This window comes from Lepus europaeus, chromosome 5 (genome assembly GCF_033115175.1).
Source record: "Lepus europaeus isolate LE1 chromosome 5, mLepTim1.pri, whole genome shotgun sequence".
Classification (NCBI taxonomy): Eukaryota; Metazoa; Chordata; class Mammalia; order Lagomorpha; family Leporidae; genus Lepus; species Lepus europaeus.
Window position 1 is genome coordinate 87103247 of NC_084831.1, and position 21221 is coordinate 87124467.

Consider the following 21221-nt stretch of genomic DNA (forward strand, 5'->3'; position numbering starts at 1 on the left):
CTGATAGGAGAGGCATTTTCTCCTCTCTACTACCTGCTTTGATTGCTGTTTTGGACAGGATATAAAGCCTGGAACCAGAGCAGCTGTCTTTAACCATGAGACAGCAAGCTTGAGAACAAAAAATGATACGAGGATGTAGGAGGAAGGATGAAGAGTCTAGGTCTTTGATGAGATCACAGGCTCCAACCAATCCTAAATTGCCTATTATATATAGACTTCCTTTTATATGTGGTAACCAAAATGCCTTTGCTGACTGAGCCACTGTGTGGTTGAATAGTGGCTCCCAAAAAGATATGAGTGTGAGCTTATGTGGATAAAGCTGTAGTGGAGTTAGGGATTTTGAGATCATTCTGGGTTTGGTAGGCCCTAAATCCAAAGACAATATCCTTGTAGGAGACAGAGGAAAAAACACACGGAGAGATTGTGAAGAGAGCAGAGATTGGAATTATGCAGTGGCAAGCCAAGGATTGCCTGGAGGCACCAGAAGCTGGGAGAGGCAAGGAAGAAGTCTCCCCTAGCACCTCCAGAGGGAGAGAGACACGGCCAACATCTTGATCTTGGACTTGGGGCTTCCAGAACTGTGAGTAAATGAGTCTCTATTGTTTTAAGCCACCAAGCTTGTGGGAGTCCATTTTGGCGGTCTTAGGAAACTAATACAAACTCTACATCAGGTCTTCTGTTGGTTGCAATTAAAAATATCATAACTAATAATAAATATTTTTTCTAAAGTTCAAACCAAGCATATGAAATAAAGGTATGGTTAGTAAATCAGGAGAAGGTCCTATAGTTTCCAAAATTCTTTCCCCAAGACTTTAAACTGAGATTGATGCTGCTGCTTTAGGTGTCCCAGGTGAGGGAGGGAGAGGCATAAGAAGACATCATTCCAGCTAGGGGCACACTTATTACAACTAAATATAACATAGCAGTGCCCCTGGGGGTCCATTCCAAAGAAGCAATCAAATGCACGGGATAGGTGTAAACACAGATGCTCTGCACAGCCTAGTTTTCACAGATGCTCTGGTTTCTAATTAACCATTAGTAGGAAGCTGGATGAATAAAAAGTGATACTCTCTACCATGAATTACTCTGTGATCTTTAAGAGTAAAATCTGTATGGAAGATGTCTGTAGTTTATTGCTGAGAGCAAAAGAGCAAGATGCAGAACGGAACAGACATCAGGACCCTTTCTTGTGAAACAAGAAAATCTAAAATTTCTCTGTGCACATGTAATATGCACAAGAAGGTCTAAAGTTGTTATCATTTCTGGGAAGCAGGAGTGCAAAGGAAAGCGCTCACCTTGCTACACTTTTGCATTTGTGCATTTAATATTCTTATAAGTGTGTATAATCTGTGCCCTCCAGATTAAATAAAGCCATAGAGTCCAGCACTGTGGATGCCCTGGTGTCCACATTGCGAAGAACACAGTGGAATGAAGGCCTAGAGGAAGACAACAGAGCAAGAGGGACAGCTTTATAATAGTCTAAGGCGCTAGTGCCTTCAGCAGGAAGGCATGAGACCCAATCTCAAAGTCTTGAACATTATGACTGTAACTGTCAAATTCCTGAAGTCACAACTATGCGAATGAAAGGAATTTTTTTAAATGGGCTTAATTCAGGGTCAGTGCTGTGGCATAGGGGGTAAAGCCACCACAGTGCCAGCTTTCCATAAAGGTGACAATTTGAGTCCCGGCTGCTCCACTTTTCCATCCATCTCCCTGCTAATGAGCCTGGGAAAGCAGTGGAAGATGGCCCAAGTGCTTGGGCCCCTGAACCCACATGGGAGACGTGGAAGAAGCTCCTGGCTCCTGACTTCGGCCTGGCCCAGCCCAGCTATTGCTACCATTTGGGGAGTTAACCAGCAGATGAAAGATCTCTCTCTCTCTCTCTCTTTCTCTCTCTCTGTACTCTGCCTTTCAAATAAATTAAAACAAAAACAGGCTTGATTCACTTTATTCTTCTTGTGTAAAAGTCTATGTTGTAGTCACAGCTGGAGTTGGGTCCTCTGCACGTACCCTCTGTTGTGAGTCTTTCCAAGATGGCCGGTGAATTCCTGATAAGCAGACCTGGTGAACACAGTCTCTTTCCAGAAGTTCAGGGCCAGATGCCTATGGGTCTTGGAGATAGCAGCAAAGGTGGGCTTGGTGAAGTTGCCCAGGGTGGCACCGCAGCCCCTGGCTGGGGTGTGGCAGTCTTCAATGCCAGCCATCAGCAGCAGCTTCTTGGAGACAGGAGCCAAGAAGATGCCAGTGCCTCTGGGGGCGGGAATGAGGCACCAGCACAGAACCACAGCGTCTGGTCACCTTGCAAGGCCTGGTGTGGGGTTTGTTGCTCTTATTCCCCCAGTAGCCTCTCCGCACATGCACAGTGGAGAGCTTAGCAAGGATGATGGCCCCTCGGATGGCGGTGGCCGCCTCCTTGGAGCACTTCACACCCAAGCCAACATGACCATTGTAGTCCCCGATGGCAACAAATTCCTTGAACTTGGTCTGCTGACCAGTTCACGTCTGCTTCTGCACTGGCATAACCTTCAAAACCTGATCCTTGAGGGATGCTCCCAGGACAATGATGATCTCAGACTCCTTGATGGGCCGAGAGAAGAGGTAGGTCTGCTCCAGGGACTTGATCTTCATGTCCTTAACCAGGCGGCCCAGCTTGGTGACAGGGCCCACTTCTTGTCCTCGACCTTTCCTCCATTGGTGGGTGGGCAGGGACTGCAGCAAGCCAGACAGTGCCCGCTGCGAACTGGCACCTGGGTGGCGGCTTCAACCACAGAAGCCACTGTGGCCTCCCATTCCAGGGGCCCTGGGGCCTTGGGCCCTCCTGCTGCGCTGGCCTCATCCACCACTTGGTGTTCTCTCGGAGAAGAAGGAATGCTTTTTGAAGGGAAAAGCAAGCTAAATGTTCTGTGGGGAACTACCACTTGTCGCAGTGGAAAATGAACTCGTGTCATTAATTCAGATCTGTTTGACAACAGATTTAGCGGGATTTTACCAAAAAGATAGATGACAAAGCTGTTGGTGAACAAAGGAAGGATGCCACCTGTCTAATACTTTCTGTTGATTACGTGTTAACTTTTATTGGGTGTCTACCGTGGCCAATGATTTGGATCTTTTATATATGTATTTATGTAGTCTTCATGACTTCCTAGAAAGTAGGTATGCGCTCCACTTAAGAGATGAGGAAGCTGGTTTAGCAAAGGGCAGGTAACTCGTCTCAGATGACAGAGGTGGGGAGTGGCAGGTCTGGGATTTAAACATACCTCTGTACTTTGCCCAGCTCTGTTCTGACAGCAGAGAGGAAAGTTGCCTCCCTTAAGACCATTTTTGAAAACGATGTTCAAGCTTAGCATCGTCACTGGTCCAGCTCAGTATGGGAATTTTTATGTTCCTAATTGAAAATATCATCAAAAGAGATTGGGATTTGAGGTAGCTTCAAGAATACATATAATTTGAAACAAAAATACGTTCAAGCTCTTGTTTAGACTGTTGAGGAACAGTTCTCTTAGTTTTTTTTTTTATTCCATTCTTTTTTTTTTCCTTACTGTTTCTTTTTTCTTTCTTGTATCAAAAAGGAAAGGGAGGAAGAAGGAGGGGCAGTGGATGGGAGGGTGGGTGTGGTGGGAAGAATTACTGTGTTCCTAATGTTGTATTTATGAGATATGAACAAATTAAAAAATATAAACATTATAAAAGTAAATAAACTTTAAAATGTGTTCATTCAAAAGTTAGGAAAAGAACAGACAAAATCAGGACCATGAAGAAATTTGGAATGAAAATATGTACATGTCGAGTCCTACATAACTAGAGCTGGGCTGCAGAGCTGAGATTATTAGGAGCCATAGGAAAAATGATGACAGTCCATTATATGATTCACGTAGTATATGATTCAGAAGAACTATGTTAGCTCCTCAGGAAAAGGAAAGCTTGGCTTTTTCTGGCACTGATTCTCTATAACTTTCCGTATAGATGTCGTTTCTTCTAAGAAGTTGTCGCTGGTGATTCCCTCTCCACAAAGTGGATAGCGCTAGCACTCCTGTGTGCTTACCACTTAACGCCCAGTAAACTCCCTGCAGGGCGTAGGCTCCTCGAGGGAAAGCACTGTGACTGGTTTCCCCTGTACCCTTGGTATGGTTCCGGCGCCTGGCACGTTGTAGGATTCATGAGGCTTCATGTGAGGGGTATCCAACCTAACCATGTATTGAGTTAGGATCCAAACTCCAAGAGGGTGAGAATTTCCTTAGAAAATAGTTTGAGTCTGTCCCAAGATATGATATTTCACGGCTTCAGATTTTAACATTTAAAGTCTGCTTAAAACTGTTTCAACTTTACAAAATGTTCAAAATGGATTTTTTTTTTTTTGATAGAGTTAGACAGAGAGAAAGGTCTTAATTCCGTTGGTTCACCCCACAAATGGTTGCTAAGGCGGGTGCTGCGCCGATCTGAAGCCAGGAGCCAGGTGCTTCTTCCTGGTCTCCCATGCGGGTGCAGGGTCCAAGCACTTGGGCCATCCTCCACTGCCCTCCCGGGCCACAGCAGAGAGCTGGACTGGAAGAAGAGCAACTGGGACAGAACCGGCGCCCCAACTGGGACTAAAACCCAGGGTGCTGACGCCGTAGGCGGAGGATTAGCCTAGTGAGCCACAGTGCCAGCCTCAAAATGGATTTACTAGCTGCCCTCTGAAGTCTCATAGGAAAGTCCCAGTAGTCCCCTGTAGTGGAATGAGAAGGCCATGCCAAGGTGGCCACTGGCAAGCAAGCGTCAGTTAGTCAGGAATGGCTTTGAAACTGCCTGGCGACAGGCTGTGATTGGATGGCTCTGGAAACTGCCTGGCGACAGGCTGTGATTGGATGGATTTGAAACTGCCTGGCGACAGGCTGTGATTGGATGGCTCTGGAAACTGCCTGGCAACAGGCTGTGATTGGTTGGGGTATAGACCGCCCCTTGACCAGATTGGCTGGTCTTGGCTATATAAGCTGTTGTACCAACTGTAATAAACGAGTCTGCAGGCTGCTCGCCTCAAGCCTGCTCTCACCGGACTCCCGGGGTCTGTGTGTTGACTCCGCGCCTCTTGCCCCCACCACGCTGCTCTTCTCAGAAACGAACCCACTGCTACATTGTGGAGAAATCAACTGCAACATCTGGCGCGCCAACGTGACTGAGAGAAAGACAGCGTGTCGGACTCGGCGAGGTCCCCCCTGGATTTCGGCAAGTAGGCCCCTCGGTGTTTTGTGTGCTGTTCGGTTCTGTGAGGGTGAGCACAGAACCCCCTCCTACGCCCCTTTCCTTGTCCTTGTCCTCGGTCTAAGTGACCCCAGGTTAGCACACACCGCCCGGAAGCATATGTCGCTTCTCGGCTCCTCCTTTTACTTTCGGTTCGCCCGGCGAATTCACATAAGGGACTGATCATCCCAGAATTCGGAACCAAGTCATCTTCCCTCACTCGAGAGAGGTGACGCTCCAGAGACACCGTGTGGGCATACGGCCTTGACCTAACGAATCAAGGAAGTCCCCCACTAAGCACAGGACATACGTACGATCTGATACACCACTATCTGTTTGTCTAGCATAGGGAAACCCCCTACAAAATGCCATCCACAGCTGAGGTGCTAGGAATTTGCTTTGTTATGGCAGCAGTGCTGTACGTGTCTTTCCTCTGGCTAGAGTTGGCGTACCGTGCCACTCTTAAGTGCTCAGACATGGGAAAGATACCCCCCTCTCAGAATCCTGTGCAGATTATCAAAGATAGTGAATCTGTGAGTGACAGGAGCCTGACACTCCAGGTCCCTGTCTCACAGACAATGGTTGATGACTTAGGGAGAGAGAGCTCCGACAGTGAAAAAAACAATGTAGCAAACATGGTAGCAATGCCTAGTCAGCCAACCCCCACATACCCGTGGGATGAACTAAGAGGACCTTTACACAATAACTCATGCAATGTCATCCCATCCGCACCCAGTGAGGATCCCCACATTTGTGGCAGTCCTCGGGCACCCCAATATCTCAGGGCAGCCGCTAGATCCCATCCCATCAGCATGTTTGCTGTTAATGTTGACCGAGACTACGCCTTGTTAGCAGATGCACCTGCCCTATCATCCTACCCTGAGAAACTGCCCAAAGCCATATCTGTTACTGTTGTGTACCCCACTAGCTCTGGTCAGCCACTCAAATGGCCCACAGCCTGTGTGTGGTCATGCCATTCTTGATAACCATTATTCCTCATTCCTACCCCTATCTGAGCAAGCAATCCTGTGGTCTCTCGATTTGAGCGCTGGTTAGTCAATGACGGGTAAGATCCCCTGGGGGACAACCTAAGACAGGCACAGCTGCGTACGGAGACCACATGGAAACGGGGTCAACAATGGTATGGCCAAGAATCATGCCTCCCGTTGCTCAAAAATAAACGAAAAGGGGGAAATGTAGTGGAATGAGAAGGCCATGCCAAGGTGGCCACTGGCAAGCAAGCGTCAGTTAGTCAGGAATGGCTTTGAAACTGCCTGGCGACAGGCTGTGATTGGATGGCTCTGGAAACTGCCTGGCGACAGGCTGTGATTGGATGGATTTGAAACTGCCTGGCGACAGGCTGTGATTGGATGGCTCTGGAAACTGCCTGGCAATAGGCTGTGATTGGTTGGGGTATAGACCGCCCCTTGACCAGATTGGCTGGTCTTGGCTATATAAGCTGTTGTATCAACTGTAATAAACGAGTCTGCAGGCTGCTCGCCTCAAGCCTGCTCTCACCGGACTCCCGGGGTCTGTGTGTTGACTCCGCGCCTCTTGCCCCCACCACGCTGCTCTTCTCAGAAACGAACCCACTACTACATTGTGGAGAAATCAACTGCAACAGTCCCCAAGTCCCACACTTGGATCACGATTTTTAGTGGGACAGTTCCCTGTTGAGCCCTCCAAGACAAAGCAGCTGGATAACTTAGCATCAGTGCAGGACTAGCAGGCAGTAAGTATCTCCTGAAGAGATCAGTATGGGGCTGATAGCACCGCCTACAAAGTATTCCTGCCCTCCAGAAGTTCAGTCTGAAAGCTTCTCAAGCCATCTTTTATCATAGGAAATAGAGGAACACAGGAAACAGACAAACCCGGAAATGGGCAATTATAGGATAACTGATCTGTCTCTGCAACATGTTAATGGCATGAAAAAAGAAAGGTAGGGTGAGAGGGGCAGAACTAGATTAAAAGAGCTTTAAGAAACTAACCAATGCAATTTGTGACTCTTGTTTAGACATGTAATTTTATCAAAACTACTATAAAAGATAATTTTCATACAATGGAAAAATGATAAAGGACATAGTATAATATGACATCAAGTATTGTATATTAGGTGACTTTCTTCGTTTGAGTTCTGCTAGGCCCTAAGATAAAAATTAGAATGTAAACTGTATTTTAGAGGTGACCCTAAGAAATACTAACAGAGGAGGAGGAAGTGAGATAGATAGGGGAGAAATAGAAACCAATAAAAGCTGCTCTGTTAAGCAGATTGCCTTTGTAATGGGCAAGCGGAACCCAATTTCACAATGTACTTTGGCCAACAGTGTGGAGTACACGGCAGAGTAACCCCGAAGCTCTCAGAGCAGGGACCTGAGATACTTAGCACTGACTCCAAAGGTGCATTGACTGGGGACTGGGGAGGAGGGCGGGGCAAACCTGACTCCAGGCCTGCTCTGTGCGTGTGGAGTGGACTCCAGGGGCCAAAGAAAACCCTCCAGCCCCTAACCAAGATGATCCGAGCCACAGTGACATGAACAAGAGCACTGATATCAGCTACTACTTAATGGTGATAATAGCATTGCAGTCAGTTAAAAACACGCCCTTTCTTTAAACATGCATCCTGAAGTATGAGGTTAAAATGGTGCCTGAGACTTGCTTTAAAATACTTCAGCAAAGAAAAACAGGAAAGGGACTGATGAAACAAATATGGTGGAGCTTAATAATTTATCTTGGTGATGGGTATGTGAGAGTTAATTACACTTCTCTACATGAGAGCTCTTCCGTAACATTTTTAAATGTGCTCTTAAGTTAGTCGGCAGAGCTACATGAGTAACTGGTTGTTAATCATCTTATTTTAGAGAACCTCTGTCAAAAAGAATCATTTTAGTTTTAAAAAGGTTGACCCAGAGAGGGTGCTTGCCTGGCAGTTAAGACTCCAATGAAGATGCTCCTGTGGCACACTGGGGTGCCTGCATTCCACACCTGGCCCCAGCTGCTGATCCCACTTTCCTGACAGTGCGGAGTCTGGGAGGCAGCAGGGATGGCTCAAGTCACTGGTTCCTGCAGCTCACATGGAGACCTGCATTGATGGCATTCCCCTCTCCTGGTTTCAGCTCAGGCCCAGCCTCGGCCCCGGCCATTGCGGGCATATGGTGAGCGGATGGCAGCTCTGTCTGCCTGTCTGTCTCTGTCTCAGGTAAATAAATTAAAATGGAGGAGGGTGGTAGTGGAGGAGCAAACATTTGGCGCAGTGGTTATTGGTTGGGACATCTGCATCGCATATGCAAGTCCTGTCTACTAATTCCAACCCAGCTTCCTGCTGAGCACATCCTGGGAGGTTCACAGGGGATGTCGCAAATTCTTGGGTCCCTACAACCCACACAGGAAATCTGGATGGAGCCCTAGGTTCCTGGCTTTGGCCCAGCACAGTCCTGGCTGTTGCAGGCATTTGGGACATGAATCAGCAGATAGAAGAGCTCTGACTTTCAAATAAAATGAAAAATAAATAAATAAAAATATATAAAATTAAAGTAGTGGGCCCTAAGCTATTGTTTGTAGTCCTATTTAGGACTGGCTCAAAGTGTCTTTCCTGTAGTATAAGCTCACTAGGATCTGGGAGCACCCCTTGTCTTAGGCTTTTGAGAAAGAGCTTACCAATCAGTGAACCAGACCAAGCACATTTTGCAAATGCGGCGCAGCCAGTGCTGTTGTGGCCTCACCGGCCTAGTGTGTCAGGAGGCTCACCCTGAGCAGTTGGCCTGTCAACATCTCAGCTACAAACGCAGACCTACAAAAGGCCTTGCTTTTAACACTAGCCGAACAGGGCTCTGCCCTCCATCAGAAATCATTCCCTGGTGGCAGGTGTCGCTCTCACTGATCCTTTTTTTAAAAGATTTATTTATTTACCTGAAAGTCAAAGTTAGAGAGAGAAGGAGAGGCAGAGGGAGAGAGAGGCCTTCCATCCGCTGCTTCACTCCCCAGATGGCTACAATGGCCGGAGCTGGGCAATCCGAAGCCAGGAGCTTCTTCCAGGTATCCAACGTGGGTGCAGGGGCCCAAAGACTTAGGCCATCTTCCACTGCTTTCCCAGGCCATAGCAGAAAACTGGATTGGAAGTGGAGCAGCTGGGACTAGAACCAGCACCCATATGGGATGCCGGCACTGCAAACAGTGGCTTTACCCACTAAGCCACAGTGCCGGCCCCTTGCTGATCCTCTTGACCGCCCTTACCTTCCTCCACTGACACTCGTGGATTGGGACACTTCTTGCCTTCCTAGACTTCTGGCACTCATTTGCACGGATCTGATGAGATATTCAGACATTTTTTGCCTGAGTTAAGAAAAACCACTGAACGTTAGTGTTTGCCTGACTATATCAGGAATATCGACCATACTCAACTATTCCATTAGACTTTCAGGCTGGCCCCTCTCATCTGCCTCCACAATGCCACTTGGCATTGTTTTGTAATTGTTCATATTTGTTAGTTCAATTCTTTGAGGAAAGACTGTAGTAGACTACTTTTCTTTGTAGTGACAAAACCCTGACATGAGTCTCTTAGGCAAAAAGAAAACTCTATTGTCTCATGAAACTAAATCACAAGGACAGATGACTAGTCGGGACATGAACAGGGAGGACTAGGACTCTTTATTTGCCACTTCTGGCACAAAGACCTGGGGATTAACAACCTAGCTTGCCTTTCACCATGACGTCACTGTCACCTCCCCTAATACCTCCACGCCATCGTCATCTGTCAGCCTTCATTAGGTACAGCCCAGCTCCATGAGCTAGTCTTGAGGCTACATTTTCAGCTGGGTTCAGCTGAATTCAATACTTCAAATGTTTATTTACCTATTACGTGAGAGTCACAATTCGGTTGGAGATGAGACTATATAAAGAATATGGTCCCTGTTCTCAGTGGAAATCTCAAAGCTAGTATCACATAAAGGAGTCATTTAATGATCTGTTTTCAACAACCCGTTCCACCGTGTTTCTTTGTGAACCGGGGTCATAAATTATAATTCTTTTTAAATTTTTATTTTCATTTTATTTGAAAGGCAGAGAGAAAGAGAAAGAGAAAGAGAGAGAGAGAGAGAGAGAGCGAGCGAGCTTCCATCTGCTGGCTCATTCCCCAAATGCTTGCAGCAGCCAGGGTTGGCCAGGCCTAAGCCAGGAGCCTGGAGCTCCATCTGGGTCTCCCACATGAGTGGCAGGGACCCAAATTTTTGAGCCCACATCTTTTGCCTTCCCAGGACGTGCATTAGCAGGAAGCGGTATCTGAAGTGGAGGAGCTAGGACTTGAATCAGGTACTCTGATATGGAATGCAGGCATTCCAAGTGGCAAATAAGCCACTGAGCCAAACACCTACTCCACAATTACTTTTAACATATTACACAGGTGCTGTTCCGCCGGGTTGCATGGGCGGCTGTGCTGGCTTTGTGTCTGCCCCACGACCTGCTTGGTGTTGGGGGGGCCGTGCCTCGGCCCCAAGTCTGCCTGGCCGGAGTGTCCCAGTCAGGCCCGACGCAACCGGGGCAGGTTCTGCATGGGGCCCGCGGTGCCCTGGCCGCCCCGGGTGCTCCCGCGGGGCCGCACGGCCGCGGGCATTAAAAAACAAAAAACAAAAAACAAAAAACACCATATTATACAGAATAAGCCAGGCTATAGGATTATGAAGTCTCTTTAAACAGTAACTGCAAATTTTAAGGTCTAAAATGAACAGAAGGTTTTCTAATTTTCTACTGGATATTGATTCTGTTTCAGACACTTAGCCATGTGTTGGAGACATTTTAATTTAAATGCACAATTTTTAAGTTTCTTACTCTTTAAAAATTTTTTAAATTTACTTGTTGGGGGAGAGTGGTGAATCTAATCACTGAAGCCTCTTAGGATCTGTATTAACGAGAAGCTGGGGTGAGGAACCAGAGCTGGGAACGAAGCCAGGTGGCCTCATGTGGAACACAGGCTCCTTAACTGCCACATTAAATGCTTGCTCCAGGGGCCGGCACTGTGGTGCAGTGGATTAATGTCCTGGCCTGAAGTGCCAGCATCCCATATGGCCGCTGGTTCAAGACCCAGCTGCTCCACTTCCCATCCAGCTCTCTGCTATGGCCTGGGAAAGTTCTTGGGCCCCTTCACCCACATGGGAGACCCAGAAGAAGCTCCTGGCTCCTGGCTCCTGGCTTTGGATCAGTTCAGCTCTGGTTGTTGTGGCCAATTGGGGAGTGAACCAGCGGATGGACGACCTCTCTCTCTCTCTCTCTCTCTCTGCCTCTCCTCTCTCTGTGTAACTCTGACTTGCAAATAAATAAATCTTTAAAAAAAAAAAATGCCTGCTCCAGGGGCTGTGGAGAACCTGACTGCTCCCCGGGAGGACTCCCTTGTGCGATATTCTCCATGGCTCCTGATTCTTTGTGCTTGTGCGGTTGATTTTTAATTTTCCTTTTACATTGTCTTCCTTCACAACATAGGGAGTGAGTGTTGGGAGAAATACGCCTTCCTTATATTGATGTGAGGGCCTAAAACTTCTAGCCATCTAATCCTCTAATCATTTTATCTTTCTGGTGACTGACCTCATCCTGAGGCTGTATAGGGGAGCCGCACCCTAGGTCACCTCATTAGTACAAACAGGTATGGCCTCTGTGGGGCCATTATGAACAGCAAATGACACTTCTGTCACTCCAGAAGTTCCAGGAGTTTCAGTGCTCTGTAACAGGAACCTGGGACAAAGAAGATCTGTTTCATATTATATTCCACACAGCCTGGAGAATTTTTTTTAGAGTTATTTATTTATTTGAAAGTCAGGGCTGGTGCCGCTGTAGCTCAATAGGCTAATCCTCGGCCTTGCGGCGCCAGCACACCGGGTTCTAGTCCCGGTCGGAGCGCCGGATTCTGTCCCGGTTGCCCCTCTTCCAGGCCAGCTTTCTGCTGTGGCCCTGGAGAGCAGTGGAGGATGGCCCAAGTGCTTGGGCCCTGTACCCGCATGGAAGACCAGGAGAAGCACCTGGCTCCTGCCTTCAGATCAGCGCGGTGCACCGGCCACAGCGCGCTGGCCGCAGCGGCCATTGGAGGGTGAACCAACAGTAAAGGAAGACCTTTCTCTCTGTCTCTCCCTCTCTCTCACTGTCCACTCTGCCTGTCAAAAAAAAAAAAAAAAAAAAAAGAAAGAAAGAAAAAGAAAAGAAAATCAGTCACAGTGAGAGAGGGAGAAACAGAGGCAGACAGATCTTCCCTTTGCTGGTTCACTCCCCAAATGGCTGCAATAACAGGGGTTGGGCCAGGCCGAAGCCAGGAGCTTCATCTGGGTCTCCTCGTGGGTGCAGGGATCCAAGCATTTGGGCCATCTTTCACTGCCTTCCCAGGTGCATTAGCAGGGAGCTGAGTCGGAAGTGGAGCAGCCTGAACTTGACCTGGCATCCAAATATGATGCCGCACTGCAGACAGTGGCTTAGCCCGCTACACCACAGCGCCAGCCCCGCCTAGAGAAGTTTTAAGGAGTCAATTTCTCTGTCCTCACTCTTTTCAAAAATGGATGGAATATCGGCCTGGGATGGAAGTGCAGTTTCTTCCTTTACCTTGCACAATTGCCTACACCCTCCTCATCTACAAAGGCGAATCACCTGCCAACCCTGTGTAGGTCTGGCAGATTGTGGTGGGAGGGCTGCTTCCGCCAGGAGGAACCCACAGCTGCGGTCGCACATGCACAACTATGATTGGGAGGGAGCATTTGGCGAGGGAGAAGGGGGGTGTGCCCACTCTCAACCACAAAAAGCACCACGAACCAGACACTCCCGAGCCAGCACGGTGATTTCCTGTGTGAGCTCTGAAGGGGAAAATGAAAACCATAAAGGGGAACAATCCAAGGCTGGAGCAATGGCAGCCAGGAAAATAAGGAAGAGCATGCTAAGTGCCAAGGATGTCCGTGGACTGTCATCATCTTATAAACCAGCAAGTTTAAGTTTTTAGTAGGGGGGCCGGTGCTGTGGCTCAGTAGGTTAAGCCTCTGACTGCAGCACCGGTTTGAGTCCTGGCTGCTCCACTTCCAATCCAGCTCCCTGATAATAGCCTGGGAAAGCAGCAGAAGATGGCCCAAAGACTTGGGCCCCTGCACCCACATGGGAGACCCAGAAGAGGCTCCTGGCTTCAGATCAGCCCAGCTCTGACCATTGTGGCCATTTGGGGAGTGGACCAGCAGATGGAAAACCTTTCTCTCTGTCTCTCACTCTCTCTCTAACTCTACCGTTCAAGTAAATAAATCTCTCTCTTTTTTTAAGTTTTCATTAAATAGAGCAAGTGAAAAACACCTGTTTGGAGGCTGCGCCGGGGAGATGCTGCGGACAGTCTTTCTAGTCCGCCATGGCTAGCAAGAGGGCAAAGAAAGTGCTACAGTTCGCTGGGTTTTTGTTGCCTTTGTTGTGTGAAAAGTTTTTATAACCTAAAGCTGGAAGCGACCCAAGAAAGCCAACCATGAGCCCTTGTGTGTATCAGTTTGAAAGTTGATCTGTCTGTTGATTCTGTCTCTGGACAGAATAACTACATTAAAAGTTGAGAAACTGCTGTTTTGTGTTTTCTAAAAATGACTTAAAGAGGCAAGTGACATGACACTGAAGGTTAAGCCGCCACCTGCTACGCCGGCATCCCAAATGAGCACCAGTTGCAGTCTTGGCTCCCTGCTAACGTACCTGGGAAAGCAGCAGAAAACAGGCCCCTGCCACCCACGTGGGAGACCTGGATGAAGCTCCTGGCTCCTGGCTTCCGCCTGGCCCAACCGTGGCTGTTGCAACCATTTGGGGAGTGAACTAGTGGATGTAAAATCTCTGTATCTTTCTCTCTCCCTCTCTAACTCTGCCTTTTAAATAAATAATAAATTAATTAATAAGTAAATCTTTAAAAAATATACGCATACTGTGTGTTCTCTGCCGTCTGGAAGCTGCCCACCTGGCTGCCTGGAGTATCTTGTGGGCCTCCTGCTGCTGCTTGGCCCTGCTGTCTGAGGCCTGGTGCTGCTGACTTATATTCTTCTGGCTGGACTGGATATTTCTTCTCTACCTCTTCTCAGGGACCTCAGCAGCCCAGCCAGTTGTAGAGCAACAACTTCACGTTGATGTTCTTGCCGGACAGCCTCAGCAGGGCCTGGAAACCTGGTCCCGGGCTGCTGGAGGTGGGCTGGCATTAGGGTTCAAGTTTTGCTTGCAGAGGCCCCCAGAACTCCTGGGATTTCGGGAAGGGACATCAGCAGCCAAGCACTGCCCACAGCGTGGAGGACTTTCCCTAAGCCTTCATCAGAGCAGGTGTTCTCTCTGGTCTCCCTGGCTCGCTAGCAGCACCACCCTTCCAGTGGCTCCCTTTAGGCCTGAAATAGCTTCAGGAACCAGTAGCCATCTCTGAGTCAGGCCCCTCACTGCACTGGGCCTTGCCTAAAAGAGATTTCTTTAAAGTTAATTAATTAATTTGAAAGAGTTAGAGAGAGAGAGAGAGAGAGGGAGGGAGAGAGAGAGAGAGAGAAAGAAAGAAAGAAAGAAAGAAAGAAAGAAAGAAAGAAAGAAAGAAAGAAAGAAGAAAGAAAGAGATCTCCTGTCTACTGGTTCACTCTGCAAATGGCTGAAATGGCCAGCGCTGGGCCAGGCCAAAGCCAGGAGCCAGGAACTTCTTCCGGGTCTCCCACGTGGGTGCAAGGGCCCGAGGACTTGGGCCATCTTCCACTGCTTTCCCAGGCGCATTTAGCAGGGAGCTAGATTGGAAGTGGAGAGCCAGGACTCGAACTGGTGCCCATGTAGGATGCTGGTGCCCCAGGTGGCAGCTTTACCTGCTGTGCCACAGCGCTTATTCCCTAAAAGAGATCTTAAAGCAGTGGTCTGGTGCGAGCTGCAAGGACGTCCCTGGGGCATGGAGGCTGTTGTGTATGGGAGAGGTTACCCTTGATCTGGGCAACCTTGAGAGCCTGACGCGCTACCATCCGTACTGATGGAGTCAGAAGGGGGGGGCACAGCACAGGAGGTTCCCCCCACATTACTTACCACTTGAGTTGTTGGAATCCTGTGTATCTGAGGTCATGTGCTATCACTGCTCTGCCAGTCTTCTTTTGCCTGAACCTGAATGGACAGGAATCTCGTAGCCAGACTGGGCTCCTCTTTCGGCACTGGCTAAGTAGAGCTAACTCGTTTTCCCATTGATGACAGTTTTTTCTGGCAATGGTTTTAGGGTGGGACTTGTGCTGGGCAGTACCCCTTGTTTGTCCTTCAGGACTGTGTATTTTGGGAATAACTTGGGGGCTGGGGTGACCGCCCCATCTTGTCTCGACTGTTGAGGAACAATTTTTTTTTTTCATATAACTTTTTGAAGTCTTTTACTTAGCGTAGAGTTAATTGTATATGTATAAAATTAATTGAAAAATAGATCTTAGTAAATAATAAGAATGAGGGTAGGATGAAGAGGAGGAAGAGGTGTGGGAGTGGGGATGGGAGGGCAAGTATGGTGGAAAGAATCACTAATTCCTAAAGTTGTGTTATGAAATGCATGAAGTTTATATTCCTTAAATAAAAGGTTTCTGGGGATTAAAAAGGTAGAAAAAAATAAGAAGATGCCCACATACCACATTGTGGTCCCTGGGCTCGATCCCAGCTCTGCACTCTCACATCAGCTCCCTGTTAACGCAGGTCCTGGGAGGAAGCACGGATGGCTTAAGTAATTGGGTCCCTGCAAGTTGCATACCACACCCAGCTCTGGCCCCAGCCCAGCCTCGGCCTTGTAGGCATCTGGGGAGTGAAACCGTAGATAGGAGTTTTCCTCTTTCTCTTTCTCCCCCTCTCAAATGAATAAATTTAAAAGAATTTTAAAAGATATCAGCTTATTTTGGTGCAAAAAGATAGTTTGAAATCTATGCAGTTTTTAAAGTACTCTCATAATTAAGAGACTCTTACCTATGGAAGAAGAAAAACTATCAAAGATTTATTTTTTCTTTTTTTTTTTTTTTTATTTTTGACAGGCAGAGTGGACAGTGAGAGAGAGACAGAGAGAAAGGTCTTCCTTTTGCCGTTGGTTCACCCTCCAATGGCCGCCGCGGTAGGCGCGCTGCTGCCGGCGCACCGCGCTGATCCGAAGGCAGGAGCCAGGTGCTTCTCCTGGTCTCCCATGGGGTGCAGGGCCCAAGCACTTGGGCCATCCTCCACTGCACTCCCTGGCCATAGCAGAGAGCTGGCCTGGAAGAGGGGCAACCGGGACAGAATCCAGAGCCCTGACTGGGACTAGAACCAGGTGTGTCGGCGCCGCAAGGCGGAGGATTAGCCTAGTGAGCCGCGGCGCCGGCCAGGATTTCTTATTCATATGAAAATTTAATCGCTATCAGGGGGATAGGAGTCATGGGAGGTTGAAGGGCAGTCGTTGGAAGAAACGAGTCACTGGCCATCCAGGTGGCAGAGAGGGGAAGAGAGAAAAAGCAGTACGCAGATTGTGCGTTGGTAATTTTTGTAGGCCAGGCCAAGAAGCAGCATAAATCACTTCCGTTCACGTTCTGTGGTCCAGCATTCAGTCTACATGGCCACGTCTAACTTCACGGGATGCTTTATGATCATGAAGAAGAGGAAATAGGCTTGGTAAACGTCCAATCTGTGATGTGGCCAGTGGTGGATCTAAAATTGCTAAGATATTTCAATCCATTTTCAGGGCAATGAGAAGAGCAAAATTACAAGTCTTTTTTTTTTTTTTTAAAGATTTATTTATCCATTTGAAAGTCAGAGTTACACAAAGAGAGGAGAGGCAGAGAGAGAGAGAGAGAGAGAGAGGTCTTCCATCCGATGGTTTACTCCCCAACTGACTACAACGGCTGGAGCTGCGTCGATCCAAAGGCAGGAGCCAGGAGCTTCCTCTGGGTCTCCCATGTGGGTGCAGGGGCCCAAGGAGTTGGGCCATCTTCTACTGCTTCTCCAGGCTATAGCAGAGAGCTGAATCAGAAGTGGAGCAGCTGGGTCTCGAACCGGTGCCCATATGGGATGCCAGCGCATCTAGCCAGGGCATTAACCCACTGTGCCACAGCGCCGGCCCACAAGTCTATTTTTAAATGCTGGCATTTAAAATTTAAAGGAGAAGGCAGGCATTCAGCCTCCAGGTTAAGATGCTGGTTAAGACACCTGCATCCCATACTGGAGTGCCTACATTCAGTTCCTGATACTGGCTCCTACCTCTAGCTCCCAGCTAATGTAGACTCCGGGAGGCAGCAGTGATGGTTCAAATAACTGGATTCATCCCACCCATGTGGGAGACCTGGATTGTGTTCCCAGCCTTCCATTTCTCCCCGGATGGACCAGGAGCCTTTGCAGGAATTCAGAGAGTGAACCAAAAGATGAGAGCTCTCTGTCTCTGTTTCTCTTTCTCTATGTCTCTCAAATTCATAAATAATTTTCTTTAAAAATACAAAGGACTATTGGACATTTAGCCTAACAGTTAAGATGCCTGCGTCCCACATCAAGGGTACGTGGGTTTAATTCCTGGCCATGGCTTCTGATTCCAGCTTTTGGACAGTGCAGAATCTGGGAGATAGCAGTAATGGCTCAAGTCATGCCCTTCCTGCTACCCATTTGGAAGACAAATTATCAACTCTTAGCTTTGGCCCTTGGCCCAACCCCAGCAGTTGTAGGTGTGTAGGGAATGAATCAGTGTATGGGAGCTCTCTCCGTATCTTTCTTTCTCTATGTTTCTCAAACTTTAAAAAAAAAAAAAAAAGGAAAATGTGTCTTTTGCAATTATTTAAACTTAAATTTTTTACAATATTAACTTAAAAATGAGAGAAAGATGTTGGGGCCGGTGTGGTGGCATAGCAGATAAAGCCTGTGCCTGCAACACTGGCATCCCATATGGGTACCAGTTCTTGTCCTGGTAGGTCCACTTCTGATCCAGCTCCCTGCTAATGGCCTGGGAAAAGCATCAGAAGATGGCGCAAGCGCTTGGGTTCCTGTCACTCATGTGAGAGACCCAGATGAAACTCCTGGTTTCAGCCAGGCCTAGTGCTGGCCATTGTAGCCATCTAGGGAATGAACCATTGGATGGAAGATCTCTGTCTCTCTCTCTGTAATTCTGCCCCCCAAGTAATAATAATAATAACAACAACAATAACATTTACTTATTTTGAAGTCAGAGAGACAGGAAGAGATCGTCTATCTGCTGGTTTACTCCTCAGATGACTGTAACAGCCAGGGCTGAGCCAGGCCAAAAGCCAGGATCCAGGAGCTTCTTCCAAGTCTCCCACATGCTGCAGGGGCCCAAACACCTGGGCCATCTTCTGCTGCTTTCTCCCGGCCACAAGCAGGGAGCTGAATGGGAAGTAGAGCAGCCAGGACACAAACTGGCATTCACATGGGACGCTGGCATTCAGGCAGTAGCTTTACCCATTAGACAACAATGCTGGTGGCCATGACACCCAGATCTTAATTTCTAAATACTATTTTCTACCAAAAGGAATTAGAGTTCTTGGTAGTAAATGCTGATTCTAGACCTGTGGCAAGGAATCAGAAAGTATGGTGTACTCAAATAAATAAAGGATGGGGCATACAAAAGTGACACAAGGGTCAAACCTGAGGGCTCCCAATAGTTAATACTGCATTCCTCCTTTTCCGCCCGCTCCCCCTACCCACGAGGGCCGCTCCGGGCTCCTGCCAAGCTAGCGCCGTCGTCGTCGTCTTCTTCCAGCCACCATCATGATTATCTACTGGGACCTCATCAGCCAGGATGAGATGTTCTCCGACATTTACAAGATCCGGGAGATCGCGGGCGGACTGTGCCTGGAGGTGGAGGGGAAGATGGTCAGTAGGACACAGGGTAACATTAATGATTCGCTCATCGGCGGCGGAAATGCCTCCACCGAAGGCCCCGAGGGTGAAGGTACCAAAAGCAGTGATCACTGGTGTTGATATTGTCATGAACCATCACCTGCAGGAAACCAGCTTCACAAAAGAAACCTACAAGAGGTACATCAAAGATTACATGAAATCAAGCAAAGGCAAACTTGAAGAACAGAGACCAGAAAGAGTAAAACCTTTTATGACAGGGGCTGCAGAACAAATCAAGCACATCCTTGCTAATTTCAAAAACTCCCAGTTCTATATTGGTGAAAAACATGAATCCAGATGGCATGGTTGCTCTACTGGACTACTGTGAGGATGGTGTGACTCCATTTATGATTTTCTTTAAGGATGGTTTAGAGATGGAAAAATGTTAACAAAATTGGCAATTTGGATCTATCACTGCTCATCGTAACTGGCTGCTGCTTGTCATCCACACAACACCAGGATTTACAGGAAGTGGGACTGACGTTATCTTGAGCTCCTCACTTATTTTGACCATGATTTACTTGGAGTGGAGGCATTGTTTTTAAAGCAAAAAACATTGTCATGTAGGTTGTCTAAAAATAAAATGCATTTAAACTAAAAAAAAAAATACTGTATTCCTTTCAGCAGCAAAATAGTATACAAGTAGTATTGGTTTATAACCCAAAGTATAAACCCATGTTCATGAGTCCATGGTGATACAGATACATGATTGGATAATGAATCCAGGAAAAGAGACAAACGTTCCTTACAAAAGAATTCCAGGATAGGTTAAGCGGCGCCAGCATCCCATGTGGGCACTGGTTCAAGTCCTGGCTAATCCTCTTCTGATCCAGCTCTCTTGGGCCACTGTACCCACGTAGGAGACCCAGAAGCTCCTGGCTCCTGGCTTTGAATCAGCCCAGCTCCACTGTGGGCAGACATTTGGGGAGTGAACCAGCGAATGGAAGACCTCTCTCCCTCTCTCTCTCTCTCTCTCTCTCTCTCTTTCTCTTTCTCTTCCTCCCTCTCTCCTCTTGCTCTCTGGAACTCTGCCTCTTAAATAAATAAATCTTAAAAAAAAATTCCAAATAATTTTCACAGATACTGTTCCCTCCAGGAGGTGGACCTTAGTCCTAGCCCACCCTTTCGAGTATGTGCTAGAGTGAGTGACTTGTCTCCAAAGAAATCTGAAAACTAGAATAGGGTTTGGGGAAAACGGTGACTTTTGCAGTGGAGGAACTTGGCAAACGCTGTCTTGACTTAGTGCCCAAGGTTAACTTCACCAGAGTTACTCTGTGGGTATTGTTTATACTCCGTTAGGATGTGGTGAAAAGGATGTGTGTCTCTGTGGCATCTTTGTAAGACCTCCCTCCTCCTTCAACTCTGAGAAGAGCCTCAGGCAAATCCAGATTGAGAGAGGTTGTACAGAAATGCCTGACTACTACTTCTCCAAAGTGCCAGGGCTCTCACAAACAAGGAGCATCTGAGAAACTGCCACAGACTAGGGAATACCAGGCAGATAGACAGCTCAGGGCAGTGTGGTATCCTGACTTGGATCTTGAAATGGAAAGCAGACATTATTGAAACAACCAGTATCAGTTAATAGTAATATACCAGTGTGGGTATTTTAGCTTTGACAAATATACCACAATGATGTGACATCAAGGGAAACTGACACTGGTTGATGGACATGTGAGAATCCTCTGTATTACCTGAAATAATTGTTAGATAATCTACTTTCTGTAAATATAAAATAATTCCAAAATACAAGTTTATCTTAAAAATAATCAAAGACATATAACTTGACAAAATTATTTTCATGAGTAAAATGTATTCAGAGCATTAAAAATGGGCAAATAAGATGGAATAATGAAAGGAATGGATTTAAAATGCTTAAGTTTCAGCTTAACTGAATATATGTGCTGGCCCACAAAAATGATAAACTTGGGGGTGGGTGTCATGGCATTGTGGGTTACGCCACTGCTTGGGACACCCACATCCCATACCAGATTGCTGGTTCAAATCCCAGATGCTCTGCTTCCTATCCAGCTCCCTACTCATGCCTCCTGGGAGACAGCAGACGATGGCTCAAGTGCATGGGGCTCATCCACATAGGAGACCTGAATGGAATTGTGGGCTCCTGATTTTGGCCTGGCCCAACCCTGTCTATTGCAGGCATTTGGGGAGTGAACCAGCAGATGGAAGAT

General features: G+C 47.5%; 2 pseudogenes; one reads left to right on the forward strand and one right to left on the reverse strand.

The window, feature by feature from the left end:
- Positions 1-1968: 1968 nt before the first annotated feature.
- On the reverse strand, positions 1969-2948 carry LOC133759143 (small ribosomal subunit protein uS5-like; annotated as a pseudogene).
- A 15909-nt stretch (positions 2949-18857) lies between these two features.
- On the forward strand, positions 18858-19601 carry LOC133760851 (translationally-controlled tumor protein-like; annotated as a pseudogene).
- The last annotated feature ends 1620 nt before the right edge of the window (positions 19602-21221 follow it).